General features: G+C 42.8%; 1 protein-coding gene across 1 annotated transcript in view; it reads right to left on the bottom strand.

Moving 5' to 3' along the window:
* The window catches only part of ITGB6 (integrin subunit beta 6), a 105,750-nt gene that overhangs the window by 72,126 nt on the left and 19,804 nt on the right, over positions 1–13,820 (bottom strand). The window lies entirely within an intron of this gene.

The following is a 13,820-nucleotide window of genomic DNA, read 5'->3' as shown; positions in this document are numbered from 1 at the left end:
AAACAATGGCCCAACAGGTCATAGGTTATCTAGTTTGGTACTAAATGTAATGCTATTCTTTCACTTCTTTTTTGAAATAGGTAAATGGATTTGGATTAGAGGATCATCTGCATCCTCTTCAACACTGAGAATTAGTTGCAATCCCCTATTTTCCTGTAGAACTCCCCCACTTGCAAATCCTTCAATAAATTAGTGCAATTTAAAATTGCGTTGTTTTAATGATAACGTTAACAAATATTTAATGTTAACATTTAAATCATGTTAATTTTTTTTCTGTTGATTTTGGTTTCTATTGTTGTGAGCGGCCCAGATTTGTGTTTTTAAAATAGGTAGCCATGAAAGTTTTATAAGTAAATAAAGAATAAATAATTATGGATTTCTGTCTAGATGAATAGAATTTTTTTTTAATCAAATGGACCCATGAAAAGAGACAAAATCAAGTATGCCGAGTTGTGATGGTCTGCAGATAAGGAAAGCAGGCGTGGGTTCCAGCAGCCACTATTGCTGGTTTGTTCGTGGTTGCGCAGCGTGCGCACGCACAGTACTATAAAAATGGGTTGCTGCCGGTTCCAGCAACCCAAACCACTACCGGTCCAAACCGGTAGGAACCCACCACTAAAGGAAAATCAAGAACTCAAACAAGTCTTTTCCAATCAGATGCCCTGCAACAGTTTGACTAGAATTTCTTTATCGTTCTAGTTTGGGAAACTGTAGTAGTAATATTTCAAAGGTTGTGAAAAAGGGCTCAAAAGATTAGTAATTTTCCTGCTATGATAAGACCTTCATGAAGATCTTTTCAGATTGGTATTTGGAATTTGGAATGTGCCCACTACAGGAAAGTAGTTCACCCCAAACCACAATGTAGGCGGAAGGTTTTAACCAACGACAGCTGCAAATCCTATATTAGCACTCCAGGAAGAAAAAAACAACAACCATAGGCCAATCCAGTCTTGCTTAAATCTTTGACTTCGCCAATACCTAAAAATACTTTCCATTTCCTAAAAGAAAGATATTTTGCAATATAAGGTCAACTGTTAGTACAACTTTTTTGAATTTTCCCCAAATATAATAGCCCATAATTAATGCCAAACTTTGATATATACATGGCAGATAATAGATAGATGATAGATGATAGATAGATAGATAGATAGATAGATAGAGATAGATAGATAGATAGATAGATAGATAGATGAGAGAGAGAGAGAGAGAGAGAGGGAGGGAGGGAGGGAGGGAGGGAGGGAGAGAGAGAGAGAGAGAGAGAGAGAGAGGATAGATACAGAGGTAACAGATCTATTAGCTTCTACTGGTTGAACACATTTTAAAAAAAGAAATTATCATTATAATTTACCCTATTCTGAGATTTTGAGTTTGTGCATTTGTTTATTTGTGAAAGACATAAACTGCTTCAGTCTCAAAGAAACTCTAGGCAGTGTGCAACAGACAACAGCAGCGTAGCCAGTGTAACACAATAAAATAAAACCGAATATCTAACCTTCTAAGAAAAATCACATATGGTAAGTATGACCTTGAGAAATTGCCAAATCAAGCTCTGATAGGAAAATCACTCTCGGCTTGAGGCAGGGAGGCTAGCAAGCTGTTCCATGGGAAGAGGATCCCCTCTACAAAAGTGTTTCTGGGATCCTCCCCATCCTTTCTCTCAATGGTTGGATAGAGACCATTAGAAGGTATTTTCTGTTCACTTTGACTGGCAGGCAACATCTGTCTGGGACTTGTAAAAATATCCATTTCTTTAAGAAATATTTTGGAGTTAGATTTGTTTGTGTATTTGTATGATTTATATATGGCTTCAGACTGCATGATATAATTACTGGGTCTTTTAAATGCTTGTCCAATGATTGATTTTATATGCCTAGGTTTCTCTCTCATTTATCTGTCTTCCTGATCCTAAATCATATGCACCTCTTTGTCTTTCAAGCACGTGCCCTCTCTTATTAGAACAAAAAGTCAGTGGTGACTTTCCGTTATAAATTATATAAGGCAAATTTAAATCAGCATAATAACCCATTTTTCATCACAGGGAATAGCTCTCAAAAGTACATAAATAGACAAAAAAAAAAACCACTGGAGGAATATGGTGCACATTCACTACCCCCCCCCCGTAAGAGCCTCATTATTGTTCAAGGCTTGAGCTTCTTTTCTGAAAGTAATTTAGAGACCTCCTAGTTAATCATTATCTGACGCTATGAGGGAAATTAATGCATAGTCAATATTACAGAGCGCTGTTTTGTTAGACAGGAAATAAAAGCAGACGGTTGACTCATAGCTTTCTGTTAAAACGTCTCATAAAATCTGACCCGGAGGTTTAAAACATTGTTACCATCCTGTGCTTTTCCCCTCCTGGTTTGGTTCTACAAAATTAATATTTGTTATTAATCTGTCTCCTCCAAAATCATTCTCAGAAGTTTCAGAAACATAATTATGTGGATCAGAGTTCATGCCCACTGACCCTTTGCTGCTATCACTTCTGTTTCTTAAATAGCCCATTAGCTGTGTTTTCTATCAGGTTTTTCCCCAGTTTCCACTCTCTATTTTTGTGTAAAAGGGATAAAAAAAACCCACCCTGTATAATTATATCATCCAAAATTGCCGCTGTATAGTAAACACATGGCAATCAGAGTTAGAAAAATGTCCACAGAAGAAATGTAATTCAGTGAATACATGAAAATCATACGGATCACATTTAGTCTAGATTTCCCATTAAGGTAGACCGAGAATGTATATATATATACAGAAATGGGATTTTAAGTGGGAAATGAGCTAATAGGGCGAGGGAAAGAAAAATAGTGGGGTTTGGGGGGCATTTATTCTTATTTTACAGAACTGGTTTCCTGATTTCATAGAAGGATGTTAAGATTCCAGATCCAGTGTCTCGTCTGTTGTTATGGTGATCGGTTTTTCAAAAGAAGGAGAAAGGTTCAGGGTTTACTGGAAGCAATTCTTAAGCAAAGGCACAAAAACTCACCAACTGGTTAAAGAAGCTTGCTTCAGCAGCCACCTGAAACTCATTTCTTTTTTTCATGTATAAAGCTTTTTATTTTTTCATTTTCATAACAAATAACCACATGTATACTATGACATAACCAACATCATATTATATTGTTAAATGTTTACATCAATTCGTCTTACCATCAACTCCCCAAAACAATTATTGGCTCTGCTCCACTCCAGACATCATATTTGTATCTTATCCATCACTTTCTTCTCCCTCTCTCCTCCTCCTCCCTACCTCCTTTCTCCCCCCTGTTGTCCTTCTCTTCTCTACTTCCCCTTCGTCTCTCCTTCTCCTCTCTCCCCTTTCCACTCCTTCTTTCTCTCCTCCTCTTCCCCCCTGCCCTCTCTCCTATCCCTCTCTTCTTCCCTTACCTTTCTCCTCTACTTCACACTCTTTATCTCATTTACTTGGTGTATTTCAGCTTCTGAGCGAGCTCCATTTTATGTTGATTGTATTTATAATTCCTTTTCAATATACACATTTATTTTTAACATATAACCTCCTCCTCCTTTTTTAAAAAGGAAAAAATGTATACATATATAGCAATTGTATTTTTAAACCACCACCCCCAGCCTATTTTTGGCTGAGATGTAGACCTGGTCATGATTCCCAGATATTTTCATCATTATATTTATATAGTTATGCATCTTGACACAAATTTGTAATTCTGTCTTTATAATCTCAATAGTTTCCCATTATAAATATATTTCATGTTCCCCCTCCATTTTTCCATATCTTGACTTAGCTTACCCTTAATTGTCTTTAAACAACAATCCTTACTGTTCAATGTTTGTTACAATTCCATTAATCTACTATATAGAATAATAAGCGGTACACATCTCACTTTGTTCATCATCTTAAGAGTTCTATATGTGTCCATATTTCATATATTTTAACCTATACTTGATTCTCCTGCAATTGTCATATTCAATCAATTAGCAACTCAGTTTAATTATCATGTATAAAAGTGAATCACATACCTCTACTTTACATTCTCCACATAACAGTTTCATATTTGTCCATATTCCATATATTTCCATATATTAGTTTTATTATGATATATAGTAAACCACATTTCCCCGCTTTATATTTCCCCATATAACAATTTCTAATTGTCTGATTTTTTTCCTAGTAGGTCTTTCGTCCCACTTCTCTATTCCTGTCTTCCCCCTTTTCTTTGTTTTGACATGTCTACCCTCTTCAATTTTTCCCAAGCCACTATCAAACCCAGTGAAATCTGTTGTATTTCCCTTTGTTAGGGTGTGACCCCCCTCTTCAGTTTTCCCTATGCCACTGTCAAAGTTAGTGAGATCTTTTGTCTGCTTTTTATTTCCTTTTGTTGGATACATCCCCCTTTTTCAATTTTTCCTATGCCACTGTCAAACCCAATGAAGTTTTTTGTCTGCTTTTTATTTTCCACCGTTTCTACCCCTTCATTATCCCCCCTCTTCTTCCTTCACTTCTTCCTTCATTTCCTGCTTCTCCGCAATACCTAAATTCAAAATTCTATTTAGACTTGATTTTAATGATTTATGCATATTTTTTTATAATTTCACATAATTCTTCAAATTCCCACCTTTCCATAATGTCCAGTTCCCAAATTACAGATAGTTATATAGTTCTTATTTCAGAGTTCTGATCCATCTTAAATTTAGCTAGTTCAGCTGATATGGAGAGGAAGAGAGGCGGGGGTCATCTTGATCTTTTGTTCCCCCTTCGGCAAAAAAGAAAAAAAACTTTGTACTTTCCCAGCTCTTGATTTTATTTTCCCCACCACCTTGTTACCTTAATGTCCAGTTCTAAAATTACAGTTAATTATACCGTTCTTATTTCAGAGTTCTGGTGCACCTTAAATTTAGCTAATTTAACTAATGTGAAGAGGAAGAGAAGCAGAAACCATCTTGATCATTTGTTCTCCCTGCGGCAAAAAAAAATTCCGCATTTTCTTGGTTCATGATTATTTTATTTTTTCCCCCTTGTTACATTCCACCTCTCATTAATTGGAGTTGCTTAAGATATGTTAGTTAGAAGAAACTCGAATGAAGCAAATCTCCTTGGAATGTTTTGGTTTCCGTTTCACCCTCCTAGTCTCTTTTAAAAATACAATCTTTTCAAATCCAAATTAAAAGTTCTGTTTGAATGGGTTTGTCACTTCTCTGCTTTCTCCTTTCTGTCCAAATTGTTTAAAGCAGATGGCTCTTTTTGGGCTAGTGGTTTCAATCCTCCATTTTTCTCCTTCTTTCTTTCTTTTTGCTAAATCCCGATCTGTCCATCAATATTATTTATATTCTTAAGGTTCTTTGCCTTTTCCTAATTCTGATTTATGACTGTGGGTTAATTAGATCTTCTTACCAGGCTTTCATCTCATCTCCTGCACGCTCCTGTTCAGTTGCTTTGGCCTGAAGCCAGCTTCTTGTACAACCATGTTACTATGCTGCCTACCCAACGCCGATTCAAAGAGCAAATCTCTGACCTACAAGGGATCTATTGCACTCCCTCTGGGACTGATGAGGCACTGCCCTTTCTTCACCCCCTCCCCCAGGAAGGTTCTGATCCAAAAAGGATCTCGGCATTTGTTTGTCAGACAGGGTTCATGTGAGACTCTTCTGAGCTCACACCCCCTCGTCTGACCAGCTGGAGAACTTCCGGTTGACTCCCCACTGAAACTCATTTCATTGTGAGGAAGAGCATCTCCCAGCCCAGCCTTCATACAACAAAGGTCAAATGAGTAATAGGTAAAGGTGCTTTCCAGTTTAGGTTTATTCCTGGGAACTACATTCCCAGAGTTTTCTTAGTAGTATAATGAAAGTGATTTACCATTGCCCTCTTCAATCCCTCCCCCAACTATTCAATCTTGCTGGGAATTTCCAGGTGCAACAATGTCCACAGAAAACTGCAGTGTTGCCCAAATGAATTGGTGCACCCATGTCATCACATAAGATTGTATCATTTAAAATAAGTAGACGATACACTTAGATAGATATAAATAAGATGAAAACTGTTAGTATGTGTCTGATGAGAATAATGATGTTTAATGTTAATATGACATTATTACTAGAAGATATTAAGAAGAAAAAAGGAGAGTTTTAGAACGTTTAAATGCTTAATATATTATAATACTAAACTTAGGGAAATAATATTAATATGAATGTGAAAGATGTGGCAAAAGAGGGACGAAGTTGCACAGAGATGTTTGTACCCAGATGACACACTGCATAAGGAAAGATGGAGTGTTTGTTTTTGTAATTGAAAAATAATAAAACTCTAAGAAGCTGAGTTCAATGTAGAGATATTTTAGACTGTGATTGTCCAAAAGTTATACCACGTATGGTCTTTGGGAAGTCGGGGGGGAGGGAAGGGAGGTGGGGATTTAGGGGGAGGGGGGAGGGGGGAAATACAATATGTGTTAAATTCCATGATTGTATTTGTATACTGTGGCTTTTCAATGTTAGTGCGAAAATAGAACAAACCGAATATACTGGAAGGTAATAGAAATATACCGAAGGAAAGAGTCGAGTGAAAGAAGAAGGAGGGTGGAGAGGGTGAGAGAGAGGAGGAGGAGAAGGGAGGGAGGGAATGGATTAGAGGGAGTGATAGGGTTAGGGTTAGAAAGAAGGGGAGGGGAAGTAGGCGTAGAGAGGTGTGTGAGAAGGAAGAATGAAAGTTGGAGGGGGTTGAAAGAGGGTGTATGGTGGGCCAAGGTGGTATATTGGGTTTGTATTGTAGAGGGCATATTCTATATAAGTGAGGGCCGTGTTTATTACTCAATGTTATATGCCCTGATTAAGCACAGTAAATATGTGATTGTATAGAAGGAAAACATAATAATATATATATGAAAAATAATAAAACTCTTTATTTAAAAAAAAAAGATTGTATCATTTGCTAGCCTTTTCTCCTCACCAATGATCATGCAGTGTCCCATGCAAGGGCCAACCCAGCTTAGCTTCTGAGTTTTAGCCTTTTATTGGGATCCAGTGCTCTGCATAAACTCCTAAATCCCCATAGAGATCATGTGTTCATGGTGTTTCATTTCAGCAGAAGAGTGAGGTACCCTCAGTTATTAAAAATCATTGGAAAGTGGAAATAACTCTTAAAATCAAATGTATGTGTTCAAGTTTAGTTTCATTTATTTATTTGCATCCCGCCTTTATTATTTTTACAAATAACTCAAGGTGGCAAACATATCCAACAGACCTCCTTTCCTTCTATTTTCCCAACAAACAGCACTGTGAGATGAGTTGGGTTGAGGGAGAGTAACAGGCAAAAAGGTCAATCCAGCTGGCTTTCATGGCAAGGTGGGACTAGAACTCATGGCCTTCCAGTTTCTAGCCTGGTGTCTTAGTCAATAGATCAAACTGGCTCACTCTTATCCTATCTTTCCCCTAAAAATAGGAGTAATGGTTCTACATATAGAGCTAGAATGTATACAAATGTTACCCAATATGTATGAATAAGAAATAATCAGTCTAGTTAACTTTAACTTTGGTTAAAGTAATTGCTGAAAGCTCCCTAGTATACACCTGCCAGAAAGGTGACAGAAATGGAGCTTCCCTTAGCAGGGAATTTTTAAAAAGTGGGAGCAGACTGGAAGACGGCTTTGTTATAATCTCATTCAATCTGCCTTTGTCAGAGTTTAAAATCATGGCAGGCTTATATGGGGGAATGCAGTCATTTAAAGAATATATACATTAAATGCAACAGGCTGCACTGTATAGCTTGAAGGTTCCTCCTACGCAACCACAAAAAATTGAACTGAGGGTTATATTCAGCAATATAAAATAAAAATGAACAAAGAAGCAAGGAGGTACAAATAGCTTTACAGGTAGATGCCTTAGAAAAACACGGATGCCTTTGAAAATCATCCATTGTTTAGGGACGGCTATTTGCCAGGTGAATCTAAGCATTTTTGTAACACAGGAACAGGAGTTCCCTTCCTTTTCCTGTTCTGTCCTCTTTGATTATCTTTTTGCCTTGCCTTCCTCCTCCAATTTTGTCCTGTCCCTTCCTTTCCCTTTAGCCCATTTTGGCACTGTTCTTTTTTTCTGCTACAGGAAGGAAAGAAGGAGGTCCTGCATGTTTCGATGTAGGGAGAGTAGTTTCTGTGTGAGAAAGACTGGTTGATACATGTTGATGGGAGAATCTTATAAGCGAGGATCTCATTTTTAGTCATCATTAATTTTAATTAGAAGCTGTTAATTAATCTCTTTTGTGCTGGCTTGCTTTGGAGAAAAGGGGAGAAAGGAGTGTGGAGGTGGATAGAGATAGACAGAGAGACAGACAGATAGATAGGTAAGAAGGTAAATAGATTAAGGTGACCAGACGTCCCGCTTTTGGCGGGACACACCCGCCTCCCCATGCATTTTCCCGCGTCCCGCCCGCCTTTTTAAAAGGCACGCTTTTTTTGGCGCTCGCAGCTCCCGCCCATCAGCTGCTAGCTTGCTGGGCTGGCTCATCGTTCTGTTCTCTATCCTACCAGATGAGCCAGCCCAGCAAGCTAGCAGCTGATGGGCGGGAGCTGCGAGCGCCAAAAAAAAGCGTGCTTTTAGCCTTTTACCTACTACCTACAAATTTAAGCCAGCCCAGCCTCCCGCTCACTGATTGGATTGGCCTGGACTCCAGCCAATCAGTGAGCTGGCTGGGATGGGAAATTTTCAGCACGCTTGCGCGAGTTTCCATTTCCTTTCTACAAAAGACGAAAGAGGTTGCAGCTGCGCTGACTGGTGAGTAATCTAATTCTAATCGAATTTTCCGCTCGCCGCGGCAGGAGGAGAGGGTGGGGGCAGCTGCAGCCGCCCGCGGCAGAGAAGTTCCATGCGGTGCAGGGGCTCCCGCCGCCCGGCAGAAGCCCCTGAACTGCGTGCGGGCGGCTGCCCCCTCCTCCTCCTCCGGCCGCGAGGAGTAGTCCGTTCGTGCAGAAATTGCCCGCCCTGGCTGAGTGAATTGGGATCGCCCGCAGCCGTGAGGAATCCATTTGTGCAGGGGTCCTCGCGGCCGCAGGCGATCCCAATTAAATTCACTCTGTGCGGGCGGCAGGCGCTGCGCCCACGAGGAGCTGCCTCTTCGTGAATGGGATCCGCCCGCACAGAACGTCGTGCGGGGGTCCCGCCGCCCGGCAGAAGCCCCGGGACCCAGTGCAAATTCGCTGCGCGAGGTGAAACGGCCGGCAGCAGCCTCGCTCTCCTGCTGCGGCTTCTGTTTCAGTAGGGAAGAAAACTTCCTTTCGCTTCCCGGGCTTCTGCCGCCCGGCAGAAGCCCCGGGACCCAGTCAAATTCGGGAAGCGAAAGGAAGTTTTCTTCCCTACTGAAACGGACGCTGGCCGCAGGAGAGCAAGGCTGCTGCCAGCCGTTTCACCTTGCGCAGCGAATTTGACTGGGTCCCGGGGCTTCTGCCGCCCGGCAGAAGCCCCGGGACCCAGTCAAATTCGGGAAGCGAAAGGAAGTTTTCTTCCCTACTGAAACAGAAGCCGCAGCAGGAGAGCAAGGCTGCTGCCGGCCGTTTCACCTTCAAGGTGAAACGGCTGGCAGCAGCCTCTCTCTCCTGCGGCCAGCGTCCGTTTCAGTCGCTTCCCTTGTCCGTCTTGATTGCTGGAAGCAGTAACAAACGGCGCGTCCGCTCCGCATCGCCCTGACAACCACCCCAGCCGGCGGCTACCGGGCCTCGCTGGAGTCAATTGAAAACTGCGTTCAGCGCTTTGAGGACCTGAGGCATCTTGGGAAATGTAGTTCCCTATCAGAAAGAATGGAGTAGCTGCGAATTTGTAACAACATAATATAACTTATGAGGCCGGCGGCCGGGACCCGGCGGGCGGGGGGCGGGCGGGGGGCGGGAGGGGCCGCTTTCCTCGGCCGGGAGCCGCCCTCGTGCCGACCCGCCGCGTCCCCGGCACGGAGAAGGGGAAGGGGCACGCCCCCTCCTCGCCTGCGCCGCCGGCGCCGCCGCCGCGGGAACGAGCGGCCACGCGCCTCCTCCTCCTCCTCCTCCTGCTGCTCGGAGACGCCGCCAGCCGAGCTCGCTCCGTTCCCGCACGGCCGCACGTGTGGCGGGAGGCGGGGGCAGGTGGCGGCCCCGCGGAGGGCAGCTGGGCGGCTGCCGGTGGATGCCCGGAGGGAGAGTTGCGGCGCAGCCTCTCGGCTTTCCGGCGGTCCCGCTTGAAGAGCCCCGCTCTCGCGCGCGGGCCAAGCCGCGAAAGGCAACGGGCAGGGCGGCAGCGGCGGCCGGGTGACTCCGCTCCCCTCTGGGCGGCGTGTTTGCCGGGGGTGGACCTGAAGCCAGGCGGGCGGGGTTTTCGCCCATCCAAACGGGGAGGAAAAGGCTGCTCTGCGCTGGAGGCCGGAGTGACAGCCTCCCCCGTCCCTCCTGACCTTTCCCCCGAGGGCCCCGCCTGGTGCCTGCAGGAAGAGAGGAGCCCCCTGGAGCCCCCGGGCCTCCTTCCTTCCACGGGGAGTTTGGCACCACCGGCAATAAGCATTGAGCGCTGCTGCCTCCCTTTTCCCCGCGTTCAGTGCTGGGTTTTGCCGGGTAGCGCGTCAATCAGATCCCCCCCCCCCCGCATTACCCGTGTCCGCCTTTGAAAAACTTCATCCTTTCAAAAGCAGATTTGAAGGCAGACTAAAGGCTCCCAGCCAGGCTCTGTGCTGGCTAAAAAACTACGTAGCCCCCAGCCCCCCCCCCATGATTTCCAGGCTAAGAATCCTCCTTCCATCTTCCCTGATGCTTGTTATCCAATGACCGAAGCATTTGATGTAGATGATTGCGGCACGTGCTACTCCCAAACCTGCACTTTCAGCCTAGTGCTTCTTCTCACCAATTGAAATTGTATAGATTTTCAAAGTCAGACTTTTTGCTCAATTTCCTTCAAAGTATTTATACGTTTTCTCACTGTTTTAATGCTACATAATACTGAATGTGCTTTGCCAAAGTACATGCCAAAGAGGACAATCATTTTAAAACTTATATTTGTGCAGTCCTTGCTCTTGGATGTTCAGGACAGTGGACTGAGGCTCATTTAATTCTTCGCTGCATGACCAGTCAGAAAGAGAAATAGTGCACTTACTGTGAGTCATTCGAGCCCCTGCCTGAACCACACCTCCCCAAGTTCTGTCATTGTCATTAAATGGTCTTAAACAGTCCGCTGTATTATTCATCAGGAGTCTCATAGGTTGTACCTCTTGGTCATGATTTACTAGAAGGAGAGAAGGAGGCAGAGCTGGGGAGCAAAACATGTTTTATGTAGGAATATTTTCACTGCTCTAATTCCACAAAATTTCAGGCATACATAGTAAAAACATCCTATTTGCAGATATAAACCATTTGAGGAAACCAGTCTTGTGGGTAAAGGTCTGAACGTCCTCTCGCAATCTGTTTGTTTTCTTTCAGGTGGTTCATTGCTCAACTAGGTAACATCAGTGCTAGTGAATGTGAGGTTGGCACCTTGTTTATATATCGTAGTTTTAGAGGTTGCGTTGTAGTCTTTTTGTTTCCTAAGTTATGTGTCTTTTGAAAGTTAGGTAAATGTGGTTTATCTTCATATGTCTTGTGTCTGAATATCAAACTTCCAGGAGATCCTACTATTTTGGGACCGGGTTTACCTAAAACACGATTAGTTTCCCATGGCTGAATCTGTCCATGTGTGGTAAGATGGAGGAATTTTTGTCACGCCTTCTGACTGTAGTTAGTGTTCATGGGTGCACTTTGCTAGTCTGTGGAGTCCTTGTTCTCTCTGAACTTGGCTGCTTGCTTCCACACCTTTCATTCCCCAACTAGGTGATAACATCACTGGTAGGGAGTACGAGGTTTGCTCCCTATTTATATACATTAGCTTGCCTTTCCATATTGGTGGAGGAGTGTGTGTGCGTGGTTTTCTCCTTGGTTGATTCGACTATTGTTTTCTGCTTCATTGTCTGGAGTTAATTCCTGCTTACCCCAGTCTTGGTAGCTGGAGACGATATTTTCTTCTTAGCTTTTTTATTGTCTGTTTTTGAATAGTGTATAAATGTGATTTATTTCTGGGTGCTCACTGCTGGCTGATTTCTCTGAATGCCAAGCTTCCAGGAATTCCCTAAATCCATTTTAGCATTAGCTTGGTTTAAGCTAATTTAGCTTGTGAGCCGCCCTGAGTCCCCCTCGGGGAAAAGGGCGGCATACAAATAAAATAAATGAAAATGAAATGAAATAACTTGGTGCTTCGCAGGTTACGAAAATCTCGTTTGATTTGCACACTGTTTTTTAAAAGTTAGATAAAGAAATTATGCTGTGAAAGCGACTAGATAGCCCCCCTCCCCTTCCTGTGTGTGAGAAAGGGAAGGAGAGGAAGGAAGGAGGGAGGGGGGAGGAAAAGAAGAAGGGAGGGGGGAGAAGATGGAAGGAGAAAAGATGGATGGAAGGAGAAAGAATGGAAGGAGAAGGAGGAAGATGGAAGAAGAAAGGAAGAAAAAGAAGAAGGGAGGGAGAAGGAAGGAGGTAGGAAGAAAAGGGGAAGAGAGGGAAAGAGCAGAAAGACAAAGAGGATGAAGTTGATAGGCAAGAGGAAGGGGGAAGGAAGGGAAAAAAGAGGGAGAGAGGAAAGAAGAAAGGATGGAACTAGAAAGGAAAGAAGGGAAGGAGGGAGGAAAGGGGAAGACAGGGAAAGAGCAGAAAGACAGAGAAGGTGAAGGTAGATAGGCAGAAGGAAGGAAGAAGCAAGAAATAGGAAAGGAGGGAAGGAGAAAGGAACAAAAGCAAAGAGGAAGGGAGAAATGGAAAGAGCAGAAAGACAGAGAAGGTAGATAGGCAAAAGAAATGAAGCTGAAAGAATGGAAGGAGGAAGGAAGAGAAAAAAGGAAGAAGGGAGTGAGTGAGGAAAGGAGATGATGGAAGGAGAAAGGAAGGAAGAGAGGGAAAGAGCAGAAGATGGATATGTTGGCATGAAAGGGATCCGGGCACAATCTCACCTGTTCCAAGTAAAGTTGCCTTTTGCAATTGGCTACCGGTAATCCTCGACTTACGACCAGGATTGATCCCCCAATTTCTGTTGCTAAGGGAGACGTTTGTTAAATGATTTTTGCCTCATTTTGCGACCTTTTATTGCCACGTTAAGTGAATCATGGTGGTTGTTAAGTCAGGAACATGGCTGTTTAGTGACCAAAATTACAATGGCATTGAAAAAAGTGACTGATGACCATTTTTCACACTTAGCGACCATTTTCACACTTAGCGACCGTTGTGGCATCCTCATGGTTACGCGATCAAAATGTTGATGTTTGGCAACAGATTCGTATTTCTGATGATAGTTTGAAATGGTGACAGTATAAATTATTGCTGGTGTAATACTTAACAATGGTTTTTAAGGATTTCTTTTATTTATAGAATACCTTTTTTATTATTTTGGGGGGATTTTTACTTTTAAATTGTTTATAAAATGTATTTACTACAAGAAATGTTCCTTTTTGCAAATGTGATCTTTGCACATCTTTGTGATGCAATATGTTCAAACCAGGTTTATGTGTCTCAAAGTGGCTGCTATTCTATGGGCAGGCCAGGTTGGTGCAAGGCAGCTTTGCCAGATTTTGTGTGTTTCACCCTCATTGAATTTTATATCGTATAAAGAATGGAAGGAGGAAGGAAGAGAAAAAAGGAGGAAGGGAGTGAGTGAGGAAAGAAGAGGATGGAAGGAGGGAGGAAGGAAGGAAGAGAGGGAAAGAGCAGAAGACAGATAAGGTGAAGGTAGATAAGCAAGAGGAATGAAGGAAGAAGTGAGGAGTCTCGAGGAGGGGGAAAACATTTAGTGACCAAAGTTACAATGGCATTGAAAAAAGTGACTGATGA

This window comes from Thamnophis sirtalis, unplaced genomic scaffold (assembly GCF_051295495.1).
Source record: "Thamnophis sirtalis isolate CommonGarterSnake01/CBP01778 unplaced genomic scaffold, rThaSir2_p1.2 scaffold_1, whole genome shotgun sequence".
Classification (NCBI taxonomy): domain Eukaryota; kingdom Metazoa; phylum Chordata; class Lepidosauria; order Squamata; family Natricidae; genus Thamnophis; species Thamnophis sirtalis.
This window is presented reverse-complemented; position numbering and strand designations above follow the sequence as displayed.